Source organism: Bombina bombina, chromosome 1, assembly GCF_027579735.1.
Source record: "Bombina bombina isolate aBomBom1 chromosome 1, aBomBom1.pri, whole genome shotgun sequence".
Lineage (NCBI taxonomy): Eukaryota > Metazoa > Chordata > Amphibia > Anura > Bombinatoridae > Bombina > Bombina bombina.
The window spans coordinates 1,234,483,731-1,234,497,196 of NC_069499.1; the positions used below are offsets into that span (position 1 = coordinate 1,234,483,731).

At 36.8% G+C, this 13,466-nt stretch overlaps 1 long non-coding RNA gene across 1 annotated transcript in view; it reads left to right on the forward strand.

The window, feature by feature from the left end:
* The window catches only part of LOC128647875 (uncharacterized), a 71,286-nt gene extending 61,181 nt beyond the window's left edge, over window positions 1-10,105 (forward strand). The window contains exon 2 of the long non-coding RNA XR_008400440.1: window positions 9,636-10,105. This is a non-coding gene — a long non-coding RNA (uncharacterized LOC128647875). The remainder of the gene's footprint in view (window positions 1-9,635) is intronic.
* Window positions 10,106-13,466: the final 3,361 nt, after the last annotated feature.

The following is a 13,466-nucleotide window of genomic DNA, read 5'->3' on the forward strand; positions in this document are numbered from 1 at the left end:
GCTTAGGATCAGCTCTGAGCATTTATTCTAGTAAGGATGAAGTCATACTGGTGTCTTCTGTTTCACAAGTCAACTCTTCAAAGGCGAGACGCTTTCTTGCTGGCGAATTGGTTGTACTACAAGTAGCAATAAGAGAAGGAGCAGGACTGGGTGGTGATGCCAGAGCTGGAAATGGACTGTCAGTGGATGATCTGGTATCCAAATGACTGTCTGTCGATGATGATGATCTGCGGGCTGATGGACTTTTAGAAAAGTAAGTCTCTATGGAGGTTTGAAGTGTAGCTCTCTTCTTTTCTCTGTAGATTTCTTTGTAACAGGAATAAGCCCCTGAAATGTTACCATTGACTGTGAAGCTTCTTTCAAAGTCCCTATCATGCTTTTCAAAAAGAGCCATGGCGCTATCCAGATGACGGAAAGCTTGAAAGAGAATTTTTGAAGTTAAGCCTTCAGGCTGTTCAATGGTCTCAACCCCATTTTGCACATCTTCTTCTTCTCTCTCCTCCTCAAGTTCTAGAAGATCTTCATTGCTGAGGGGCTCAGTATGGGACGCAAGCAGTTCAGCAACATCTTCTGGCTCTACTTCCAGCTCTAACTGCCTTGCCATCTCTACAATATTTTCAGTAACATTAGCTACAGAATCATCAACGCCTTCAGAATCATCAGCTAACTGTGGGCATAACATTTTTCAGGCCCTTTTCATTGTGGTATCCTTTATGTCATTCCAAGCATCTCTTACAGTTTTAATGCAATCCAAGATGTTGTAGCTTTTCCAGAATTTCGATAGGACTTCTTGCCCTGCACCTTCTTCTTTGTCTATTGCTGCAATACACTTACTGAATGTTTTTCCTGTCTTGCAATGAAGGTTCTTGCAGGCATCTTCTTCCAGAATAGACCAGTCTCATCCACATTAAAAATTTGATCCATGGAGTAGCCTCCATCTTCAATAATTTTTGCAAATTCACTTGGATAGCTTTCTGCAGCCTCAGTATCTGCAGCAGCTGCCTCTCCTTGTACTTTGATGTTATGTAGATTAGACCTCTTCTTAAACCTATCAAACCATCCACGGCTTGCAACAAATTCAGCATCCTTTGCTGCTTCACCTTTTTTAGCCTTCAGGTCATTGAATAAGCTTAAGGCTTTACTTTGTATAATTGCCTGGTTTACAGGAACATGGCGTGTTGTCTGATTTTCTATCCAAAGTATTAGGAGTCTCTCCGTGTCTGCAACAATGCTATCCCTTTTTCGAATTGTTGTGGTGTTAACAGGTGTAGCACTTTTAACTTCTGCAACAATTTTTTCTCTGTTCTTCATGACTGTGTTAATTGTGGTCCTAGTGAAGCCTAGCTTTCGGCCTATTTCAGCTTGAATTACACCTTCATCATACAATCTAATAATTTTAAGCTTCATATCCAAGGTAATAGATTTACGGCATTTCTTTTTATCTGCCATTATCAGCTCTAGGTAAAGGTACATTTGTACTGTGTGCCAAGCGTGTACTGTACGTGTACTGTATACAGTACTGTATATGTTCCCCAAAGTTCTATGTTCAAGTAGTGGTACAGTGCAGTATTATGGCAGGAATAAAATAGCAATTTGGGTGCAGGAATCTTCTATACACAGTGTGTGCCAAGCGTGTTACAATCAGTACTGTATACAGTATATGTTCCCCAAAGTTCTATGTACAGTAGTGGTACAGTGCAGTATTATGGCAGGAATAAAATAGCAATTTGGGTGCAGGAATCTTCTATACACGATTCACTTTTTAACTTCAGTTTTTTACTTGCAAAGTGCGCGGCTTCTACACAGTGAGCGGAAACCCCACCTCTTCTTGGTGCGCAGCAACATCTTCCTGGCGCACGGCAACCTCTTCCTGAACCATAGAGACTAACTGTTCTCACGAGTGTCCGTAAAGAGAGGGTCCGTAATCAGGGCCGTCTTTAATATTGACTGGACCCTGGGCGAAAATTTTCTTGCCCCCCCCCATGCAATTTCTCTCTCCACCCCAACATCCCAAAAAACAACTCAATCAATTTTTTTTTTAATTATTAGCCCAGCAGTGGATTATCCACTGCTGAGCTAATCATTTAAAAAAAATTAAATAAATTGCAATATGTGAAACTGGACCTAAGCAGTACTAATAAGTAAATAAATATATAAATTCCTCCACTGTGGATTCATTTAATATTCTTTTGAATGTGATTCTGGTGTGAGGTTAGCTGGTTAAAGAGATTTAGGGCAGCCAACAGGAGCAAAGCAAGGTAAAGACTGAGGAGGAAGCATGGCGGTGCAGTATAAGTTTACTGACTGGAACAGCAGAACTACTATGGGAAGCTGTAAAATCTGAGACAGAGAGAAAACAAAAACTATAAAAATAAACCTTACATTAATGTGTGAAGTATCAGTATGACACTATACATCAGCCACAGCAGCACATGTCATTTCTTTGATAGGAACAAGTTCCCTCTCACCTTGCACTAGACAATGCTGCATGGGGAGGGGTGTGTGTGCACTCACTTATTCTTCCCACTGACACCTTTCTACAAAGCACTGTTACCCTAACAAACTTCAGCTAGTTGATCTTAGGGCCACAGCAGAAAGAGCAGGGCTAAGGGGACCAGCAGACTGGATGCTGTCTGTCCAAGGCTGCATGGATACAGTGTGAGATGAGTCACACAGCCTCAAGACTGAAGAGAGCAGTGTATGCAGCTGCACAGATGCTCAAATCCTCACGTGCTTGCCGCTCCAGCTTTCTGCTGCATGTGCTTACAGTCAGCCCTACCCAGAAACAATCCCTACCACCAGAGCAGTTACCTGGTAACAGTGGTAACCCCAGTAGGACCTTTTATGATGCAGTGGGAATGGCTGGATGCTGAGTAAGGGCTTAGCATTCAGTGCTGCACAGTGCACATCTAAACCAGCACATGGCAATAGCTTGGCATATCACATGACACCGGCACGGTCTGGCACAGTTTAAAAAAAAATATATAAGCAGAGTACTTTTGACTTTGAAAGTATTAGGACTGAATGTGTGTGTTCCCCATGTCAAATCAGCAGTCTGGTATGAACCATAAAAAAAAATTTTTTTTTTTTTATTTTTTTTTTAGGACTCTTGGGCCTCTCAACATAAACTGGGCCCTGGGCAGCTGCCCCTTTTGCCCTGTGTTAAAGACGGTCCTGTCCGTAATAGCTATGTACGTACACTCGCGAGACTAACTGTTCTCACGAGTGTCCGTAAAGAGAGGGTCCGTAATAGCTATGTACGTACTCGCGAGTGTCCGTAAAGTGAAGGTCCGTAAAGCGGGGTATGCCTGTATATATATATATATATATATACACACATATACATCTTTAGAGATGTATATGTATGTGTCTCAATGTTAAAGCCCTTTGCCTGCCTTTTTTCTAACCCCTGAGACCTCCTATCTTTGAGCTTGTATAACTTTTGTGTGCATTATTTTTTTTAAATAATTTTTATTCGATGGTGTAACTATACTTTGTAATGTATTTTTGATGTGTTTTGTGACACTTTTATGTTTTACGAAACAGTTAACCAGAGCAAATCACGGTAATCATTCTAGCGTAAATCGTGATTGCGCTCACGCGATCGTGTTTACTTTTAACTCGTAATATGAGCGGTAAGACTGACGAGTGCAAACCCTCATGATATACCCCTTATCGCTCAGGCGCAAACATTTGCGCTTTACTCATTATCTGGCCTTAAGTATGTTCAGACTTCCAATGTGGGTCATGAATCTGATCTGAGAGCTCATGTGGGCATTTGACTCACTAGGATTACATGCTCATGGGTTTGGGTGGGGTGTAATTAATATCAGGGTCTTTAGAGACATGGATCTCAACTGATTTCTGATATGGGCAAATATCTAATAGAAACTGCAGTGCCATAAGTTGTGAAGTAAGGTCTGATCCTGGCCCTACCAACTGCTTTTGGCAGCTAAAATGTATATGGAAGAAAATAGTCATTACTTTGGAACATCATTAATAGGTATCGAGCCCTTCCCATATCCACATTCTCAAAACACCACTGGTAAAGGCAGCATGTTTTTACATTATTTTAACATATTTTTTTGTAACGGCAACCACCTTATATAATTTTGTTTTGGAAGGGCAGCCACCTTATTTACTAAGGGATGAATCAAACCATAAACATCTGAGAGGAAAGTGGCCAGTGATAGAAGGCACCCCTAGGCAGTTACCTTTATTAGCCAATGAGAAGTCGAAGCCTGCCCTTTGGTTGCAGAAATATAGCAGCAAAAGGGAATGACGTGGATATAATTATTATGGTGTTCTATTACATAAATATAAAGTAATATGATAAAGGAGCTTAGATGTACAGATGGATAGTTATTCTTAAACTGTACAAATGTGTCACTGCTAATTACTAATTTTGTCTCTAGAAAAGACAATCTACAAAAGTGAAGCAATCAATATATATAGATGTATACTTAACATCCCCATGACTCTCTTTTGTCAGTTTCTCTGCCTAATGATTAATTCTAAACCAAAACTGACATCTGGAAAGCACTACAGTATACATGTCATGATTTAAAGGGACATAAAAGGTTAATAGTATACTGGGGCTGTACAACATACTATTGTGTAGCAGCTGCTGCAAATTGTAGCAGCTCTGAAGACAAACCAATGGGGTTTCTGTTTACAACCTTAGCAATACATTGTCTGTCTTTATGTAAACAGAAGTCACTTTAGTCTGATGTCAGTGCTGTCACACATCCCCCATAATAACATAATATAAACATCACTGCAAGATAAAAAAAACACCTGTTACACAAAAATGGTAACTCTAGGGGACGCTAGAAAGGTAAAAAAATAAGGAATGTATCTATAAATGCACCTAAGAAAAAGCACCTGTAAACACAGCTATAAAGCAGCAATATGACTGAAATATTACATTAATGACAGGATACTGTGACCTAAACAGATTAGTATAAAATATAATAGGAATGTATACTATTTAAATACAATATATAATAAAATCCTTTAAATGAGATGAAGCCTGAGGAAACAGACAGAAGTCTGAGAAACGCGTTGCTTATCCATTTCTTAGTGTCACAAGTGTGACATTGTGTATTATATTTTATTGTGGTCTTTTAACTCTTTGCTGAGAGTCTGAGCGTTATTGGGACTCATCCTACCTCTGAGAGACCTACTTTTCTGCCTGTTGCAGTAAACAGAAACACTGTGAACTCCTAGCTTGCTTCAATTAGCACAACAGAGTACTGCTACACTTGTGAGTATAATTTGGTATTCACTTTAATCTGTTTGTCAAACTATATCACACAAGGAGGCACCCTTGCCTTTGTGATTCCTTTTGCACAGAGAAAGGTTCACTGTAAGATAAATTCAGTATTTACTTTGCCTTATTTTGCTGTAGTATACCTCTGTCTAGATGAGCTAGATCACTGCCATCATACTTAAGTATGCTAATATTTGGTTGACCCTGCAACATTCTGGTAATCAAATTCTTAGATAAGGACACAAGCTCTTTTACATCTGTCAGTAACTGGTCATAGCTCTGGAACCTGAACTCCCTTTTCTAAGCTTTTCAAAAGTTGTATCCTTGAACTGCTCTTGTTTCGAGAAACCTTGCAAATTGTGCCTTCATTGTTGCAATGTTAAACTTTTTTTTGCATACAGATCTTTTTGCAATGAAGTGCTTAATTGTTAATATATGCAATGCATACATATTGAATTACATTAATGACCCTTTAATAAATAAATAAATAAATGTTTGTTTCATTGTGTGTATGCATATATTCAATTATTTGTGTTATGTATTTGTATCCACCTATGACTGTGCACCAGTACAGCAATTAAAACGTGCACATTTTTTTCCAATACATTTAAAGCTCCCCTGGGGTCATGGCACATATGTTTATACAGAGCTGATTAGTTGCGCTTTTTCTAGGTTTTGTAAATCACTTGATTTTTTTTCACCTCTGATTACATTTGAACAATAATCACCACCTTAAAGGGACAGTATGCATCAATTTTCATATAACTGCATGTAATAGACACTACTATAAAGAATAATATGCACAGATCCAGTTTAAAAACTGACTTAGAAGCTCCCAATTTAGCTCTGTTAAAAAGGTAGCTAGATCACCCACTTTAAGTGGGAAATAACAGACACCCCCTTCCTCCGCATATGAAAAGACTCTTTACACAAACAGGAGCAAGCTGGAGTAGGTATATGTCGGTATTCTTCGTATTCTCCTAAAACTTTGGGGCTTGGTTAGGAGTCTGAAAATCAGGGCAATGTTATTTAAAAATAAGCAAAACTATACATTTAAAAAAAAAAAACCCTGTATGGGCTATATAAATGGATCATCTACAAAACATTTATGCAAATAAAAATCGACTGTATAATATCCCTTTAGATGGATATAAATCTGCATTGTCTGCATTAGGTATTGCTTTCCTATACCTCTTTGTTTATTGAGATAATGTACTGAAGTATTCAAAGATGCTGTAGGAACAGCCGTTCAAATGGACTGGTCTCTTTTTATCTCTCCCACCCCTACTGGGAGGTTGAAATCTTCTACTGCCTCTTGTTTGCATAGATGTTTTGTAGCCAGTACTTATGAATTGGAATGTTCAGTATAGGGGGAGGTTTCATCAGGAAAAAACAACTTTTCAAATGATAAAATAAAGGTAAAGGAGCTATTTGTAAATAATGTAATACACTCCAGCAGATACTATGGATCATTGTGAACATGTTAAAAAGGGAGAACATTTTACAGAACAATGTCCCTTTAACCTTGAGCCCTACAGTTTCCAAGCTGAACACTTCTTCTGGGATAATAAAATGTTCATAGCTATCAATTACCATTCATATTTAGAGTAGGAAAGAGAATGTATTGCTATTCTGGAGCTGACTTTTACTAAATGTTTATTAAAGGACATTAAACTGCTGAGTACAACTACAGTAGCATGGTTACTACTCACAATGCTATTGTTTTTCTTCATATACTTGTATCTGTCTTTAAAATCATTCTCTTATTTTGACCCATTACAGAAGTCAGTTGATATAGCTCTGCATCTCTATACTGGGCACCGCCATCTTGTTACACAGGTATTGTTGCATTCTGGGACAGGAGCATTGCACTTTCAGTGACGTTGCTGGCATTTTGTCTGCTGTAACTTGCACTTTTGATTAGCGTACACAATAGGAAGCAAATGTTTTATATTTGCAGATGTTAAAAGTTACATAAAAAAAGACCTCAGGAATAATAAAGGGAAATGCATCCACTGCAAAAATGTACAGCACTTGCTCTGTATTGTGCACACTAAATTGAAGCGCATGATACAGCTTGTCAAGAAGACACCAATATCACTGATCTGTGAATGTGCACCACTTCTGTCAAAAGGAGAAATAATACTTCAATTCCAAGATGGCGGTGTGAAGTGTCAGTAGCGCTGTCTGGGAAGCCCCAGCTACCCCATTTGCCCCAGCTGTGATTGACCCTTGTTTTTGCGCCCCACTCTTCCAAGACTCCCCCTCTCATGGCCACCCTGACTGCCTGGTCACACCCCTACCATCAAGTCCCCGACCACAACATGGTGGGCCTTCGTGAAGTGCCCCCTTATAAAGAATTTCTAGAGACTGGCCAGTGTAAAGATTCACTAACCATCACTTTTGAAAGGGTTAAAATAAGAGAATAGCTTTTGAAGAGAGCTGCAGGCCTAGGATGAAAAACAACAGCGCAGTTAGTAGTAACCATCCCAAGACAAACAGGATTACTTTAGAGACCATCCTGGAGTCATTTGATGATCATCAAACTACTTTTGAAGTCTTTTGCACATCATCAGATATAATCAGGTTTGTAAAGTCATCAGCTAAAATAAGCTAGTGATGACTTCAGAATGATTAGCAGATTACCTTACTGATTACTTCACAAGCATGAACACCCAGTCAATGACTTTAGAGTCATCTCATTTAAATATTTCGGCCTGTGGACATACTTCACAATGGCTTCTGATGACTAGTCTGGAGTCATCGATTACTTCACAATGACTCCAGGAAGATCATCCATTTTGACTAGGGATGTTACTGTAGTTGTACTCAACTGTTTAATCTCCCTTTAACCTGTTTTTGGTTGGTTTAAGGACCACTAATTAAAGTGCAAGTGCATAATAAAAATACAAAGCAATAACACCTACTCTGAATTTCAAATAAGCATTAGATTTTTTTTCTGCCAAATTTATTGTTTCTCACATTTTCCGGTCTCCTGTATCATGTGAAAGACATCAGCCAATCATAGACTACTATACGTATTCCCTGTGAGCTTGTGCACATGCTCAGTAGGAGTTTGCTCCCAAGAAAGTGTGAATATAAAAAGACTGCAAAATTTGATAATGAAAGTAAATTGGAAAGTGTCTTAAAACTGCTGCTCTTTCTGAATCATAAAAGTTTATTTTGACTTGAGTGTCCCTTTAAAGACTTTGGTATTTAAAAGCAATAGTGCAAAATGAAAACACTCTCATATAGTACACAGTAATGAAGTTATTTAGATTGTTTCCATTTAAACTATAAAAAAGTACAGCTTAAATACTATCAGGCCCATTTATCAAGCTCCGTACGGAGCTTGAAGGGCCGTGTTTCTGGCGAGTCTTCAGACTCGCCAGAAACACAAGTTATGAAGCAGCGGTCTAAAGACCGCTGCTCCATAACCCTGTCCGCCTGCTCTGAACAGGCGGACAGGAATCGCCGGACATCAACCCGATCGAATACGATCGGGTTGATTGACAGCTCCCTGCTGGCGGCCGATTGGCCGCGAGTCAGCAGGGGGCGGCGGTGCACCAGCAGCTCTTGTGAGCTGCTGGTGCAATGTTAAATGCGGAGAGCGTATTGCTCTCCGCATTTAGCGAGGTCTTGCGGACCTGATCCGCATTGTCGGATCAGGTCCGCAAGCCCTTTGATAAATGGGCCTGAAGGAGTTATTATGGTGATAAATTCACATACAACAATTGATTTATGAAATGGCAAAATAAAATTTAAAGATGTATACATAAATTAATTTGCTAGAAAACCCCCATCTTTTTATATTGCAAATTATAAAAAAAAGAACAGTGAATACTTTAAGTGATTATACCCCTTTAAATTACAAGCAAAATACCCTGTATGATAATTTACCAGAAATTAATTGATTGCCTTTTTAAACATCTCACTGAGGAAAGTTAAAGCCTCTTTGCCTTTGAAGATCCATCCTCTGTATTATTAGGCATAATTTATGGTTTTCATTACATGTATTTACCTCATAAATGAGCATTTTGTATTCATATTTATGTAATGTATTATGCCTGAGAATATATATCTGCCAAATTTGCATAAATACTCAGTTACCTCATGAATTACTTAAACATAGCTGACTTTTTTTTTTTGCATATCATAAACATATGCACAATGCATTCTTGAGCAGGAGTTAGTCTATTGATATTGCTTTAACATGGAGAGAGAGGAAAAGAAAAGTAACGGTTTAGGACAGATCTCTAAATCATAAATCAACATATGAGCATTGTAAGCCCTCATTTTTACCTTACATTTATCAGCTATAAGAAATGATCCTGGATTTATTTTATCCTTTTTTCTTTTACAGGTGTCTGAAATGTATAACAAGACAATAGGACCTGCAGGCTGAGGAAGATTAGTGAATATTCTCTTTGTATAAAAAAAACAAAAATATCAAAACAAATAACTCCCCCATCATTTGTCCAAGTAATTTGTCATCAGAGGCTACTCATGTGTGTCCTTGCTGAGGAAAACCTTAACATGATTATGCTGTAATGACACATGGTCATTATTGGATATGGCACCATTACTTGGAGCCAGGACAAAGATGCAGAAATGCCAAGCACTGGCATCTAAAGCACAGCAGAGCAAATATTGGCAGGCTGCTTTAATCCCATGCCACACGTTAATTATTTACTTGGTTATATTTTAACACCTAAGGCAATATCTAATCTGTTTGCATGTCCAAAACATGTAGAATACTTAACCCCTTATGTGCCAGCAGACTTGTAATGCATGTGAATGTATAAATGAATAAATAAGAAATAAGACTACAAATCTCAAATATAATTATGATGTTAAGGGACATTAAACGCAAAATGTGATTTCTGATAAAATGTTTAATTATGCATAGTGGAACAGCTTTGTTATACACTTTCATTAATTATCTTGCTTGCTTTTCTCTAATTTAAAGGAATATGAAACCCAAAAATAAGATAAACATACCCAATAAGCTTTTTTAAGAGGTTTGTTTCTGGATTGCAAAACAATGCAAATTGTCCTAAAAATGACAGTTTTAACTGTTTTTAAAACATTTAATAGTATTTTTAAACAAGTTTCTAATATACTTCTTTTATCTAATTTGTTTCATAATTCTCTCTTTCCTTTGTTGGAAAGCATACCTAGGTATGCTCAGGAGCAGCAAAGCAACATTGGGGACTAGCTGCTTATTGTTGGCTGCACATATATACATATTCTCATTGGCTCATCTGATGTGTTCAGTAGGGATGGGCGAATGTGTTTATATCCAAATTCAAATGTTAGAACGAATGTTATTATAGAAATTCGATTTACATAATAGAATGTTGATAAGAACGAATATTCTTAAAAATTCGATTTTCGAATGTTATTTACAGTTTTTGAATGTCACATTCGAATATCACATTTGAATTCGAATATTACATTTATAAAACACAATTCTAGACTAGAAACACTATTTCGAATGTCACATTCGAATCGAATATCACATTCGAATCGAATGTTACATTCAAATTCGAATATTACATTTATAAAACACAGTATTAGACTAGAAATACTATTTCGAATTTGAATGTCACATTCGAATCGAATATCACATTCGAATCGAATATCACATTTAAAACACAGTATTAGACTAGAAATACTACTTCAAATTCAAATATGACATTCGAATTCGAATGTAGCATTCAAATTCGAATATTACATTTATTAAACACAGTTGTAGACTAGAAATAATATTTCAAATTCGAATGTCACATTCAAATTCGAATATTGCATTTCGAAATTGAATGAATACATAACTAAACATTCTATTATTCTAACAAATATTTTCGAATTTTATTGAAAAATTCGAAAATGAAAATTCGAAAATAGAATGTTAGAATGTTATATAAACATTCAAAATTCGATTCGAACGAACGAATGTATCAAAATTCGTTTTAAATTTCGAATTTTTAGAAACATTCTCCCATCCCTAGTGTTCAGGTAAGTCCCAATAGTGTGTTGCTGCTCTTTCAACAAGGGATACCAAGCTAAATTAGTAAATTAATAATAGGAGTATATTAGATAGTTGTTGTAAAATGTAATTTTGGATTTCATGTCCCTTGAATGCCCCTTTAAGTTTAGTTTCATTATAAAGTAAATGTAATGCAAAATCTCACAGTTTTTTTGTTTTAAATATATGAAACAGTAATAAATCATTGAAGGGGCATTGCAGTTCTATCCTATATATGAAACAGTGTTTTTTTTTTTAAACAAGCTTTATTGTAAATAAAATTGTACAACATTGTTAGAACAACATAATAGATGTAATCAGGTAATGCAATGTAAGTATTTTCTTGTCCTGATATGTCGCACTGTTCGGTCCTTGATCTGGTAGGCTGAATACAGCCAGATGTATACTTTAAAAAGATACGGTCGGTGAGTTAATCAATTTTGAGCTTGTTTAGATGTTTCGATAATTAACAATATACATATCTGTAGTATTAACAACATTGGTATGAAATATTAAACAGTTATATCAGGTTCTCATTGCTAACAGATGTTCTCAGTTTACACATTACCCAGGACTGAGATTTAAGCAATACCTGATGTATACACCCAGAAGGGTGGTAAGAAGAAAAGAGGGAAAACAGAAAAATGGGGCCTGTGCGATGGGAATGGGGGGGCAAGCCAATGAAGATGAGAGAAGTGGGAGGAAAAAAATAAATAAAAGAAAAGGGAGGGGGAAAGGAAGGAAGGGGGGATGGGGTGTTGTGTGGGGAGCTAACTTAGGCTATCTACACTAAGTTATGCCCTGTTAGACTAAAGACCAATTCAAAAATATTTCCCTTCCCACATCAATAGCATCATTTCATGTGTGCTGATTTGACCTACTTTCAAGTAGTGATACGTTTCAAGTCGTAGTAGTTTGTTAATGTGGATGGTGTAAACCGAGCGCTAGTATGGGTGCCTAAAGCTCTCTTCCAAAAAGTCTCCTAGCTAACTTTAAAAAGTTAAAATAATAAAGGATTGGAAGGGAGCGCTAAGAGCTAATAGGCTATTGTGGTAAGTATAAACATTTAATACAATAGTACCAATTCAATACATAAATTAGCAAAATCAATAAAAGCATACAATGACAAAGAGTACAGAGATAAGAGCAAAAATACAATATTTAAAAACTGCAATAGTTGAAAACTGCATGGATCCATGTTGCGTTCAGAAGTTAATACATATGATAAATAATAAGATATAGATACATATAAATGGTCTCTCTAGAGAATCAACAATAGTATATAAACAAATAAGAATAGAGACTTGGGATGTGTGTGGCAATCACAGTGGGTGTAAATTCTATATAAACATCAAAAAAATCAAATAGTTTAAAAAATGTTTAAAAAATCAAAAGGCCAATGCATAAGAGTGTCCATATATAAAGTGCAAATAAGTGCTAACAGTGTCCAAAAGAATGCACAACGAAATAGCGATAAATGTCCAAAAGTGGTGTGTCCAAATGATAATATCCAACCTATGGTGTGTTGTATTCAATGCAAAAATAAGCATGTGGATAAAAATAAAAATAAAAAAGGGGCAAAAAATGGAGATAACTAGTGATAAGTCTCTATTCTTATTTGTTTATATACTATTGTTGATTCTCTAGAGAGACCATTTATATGTATCTATATCTTATTATTTATCATATGTATTAACTTCTGAACGCAACATGGATCCATGCAGTTTATAACTATTGCAGTTTTTAACTATTGTATTTTTGCTCTTATCTCTGTACTCTTTGTCATTGTATGCTTTTATTGATTTTGCTAATTTATGTATTGAATTGGTACTATTGTATTAAATGTTTATACTTACCACAATAGCCTATTAGCTCTTAGCGTTCCCTTCCAATCCTTTATCAAGTCGTAGTAGTTCCCCAATCCTGACCTTCCACTCCCGCCGACTTGGGGTTTGTTGTTTCCTCCAGTAAAGGGGTATGAGTCCCTTAGCCCCAATTAGCATCAACAGAAGGAGTAGATGCTTGGCTTCCCCAATCGTCTTGGGTAACTCATGATAGATTAGGTAGTTCGGCCTAGGAGGAATTATAGATTTAAGAATATTTTCCATTTCTAAGAACGTCTCCTCCCAAAAGGGACGTATGTGTGGACAAGTCCACCAGATGTGT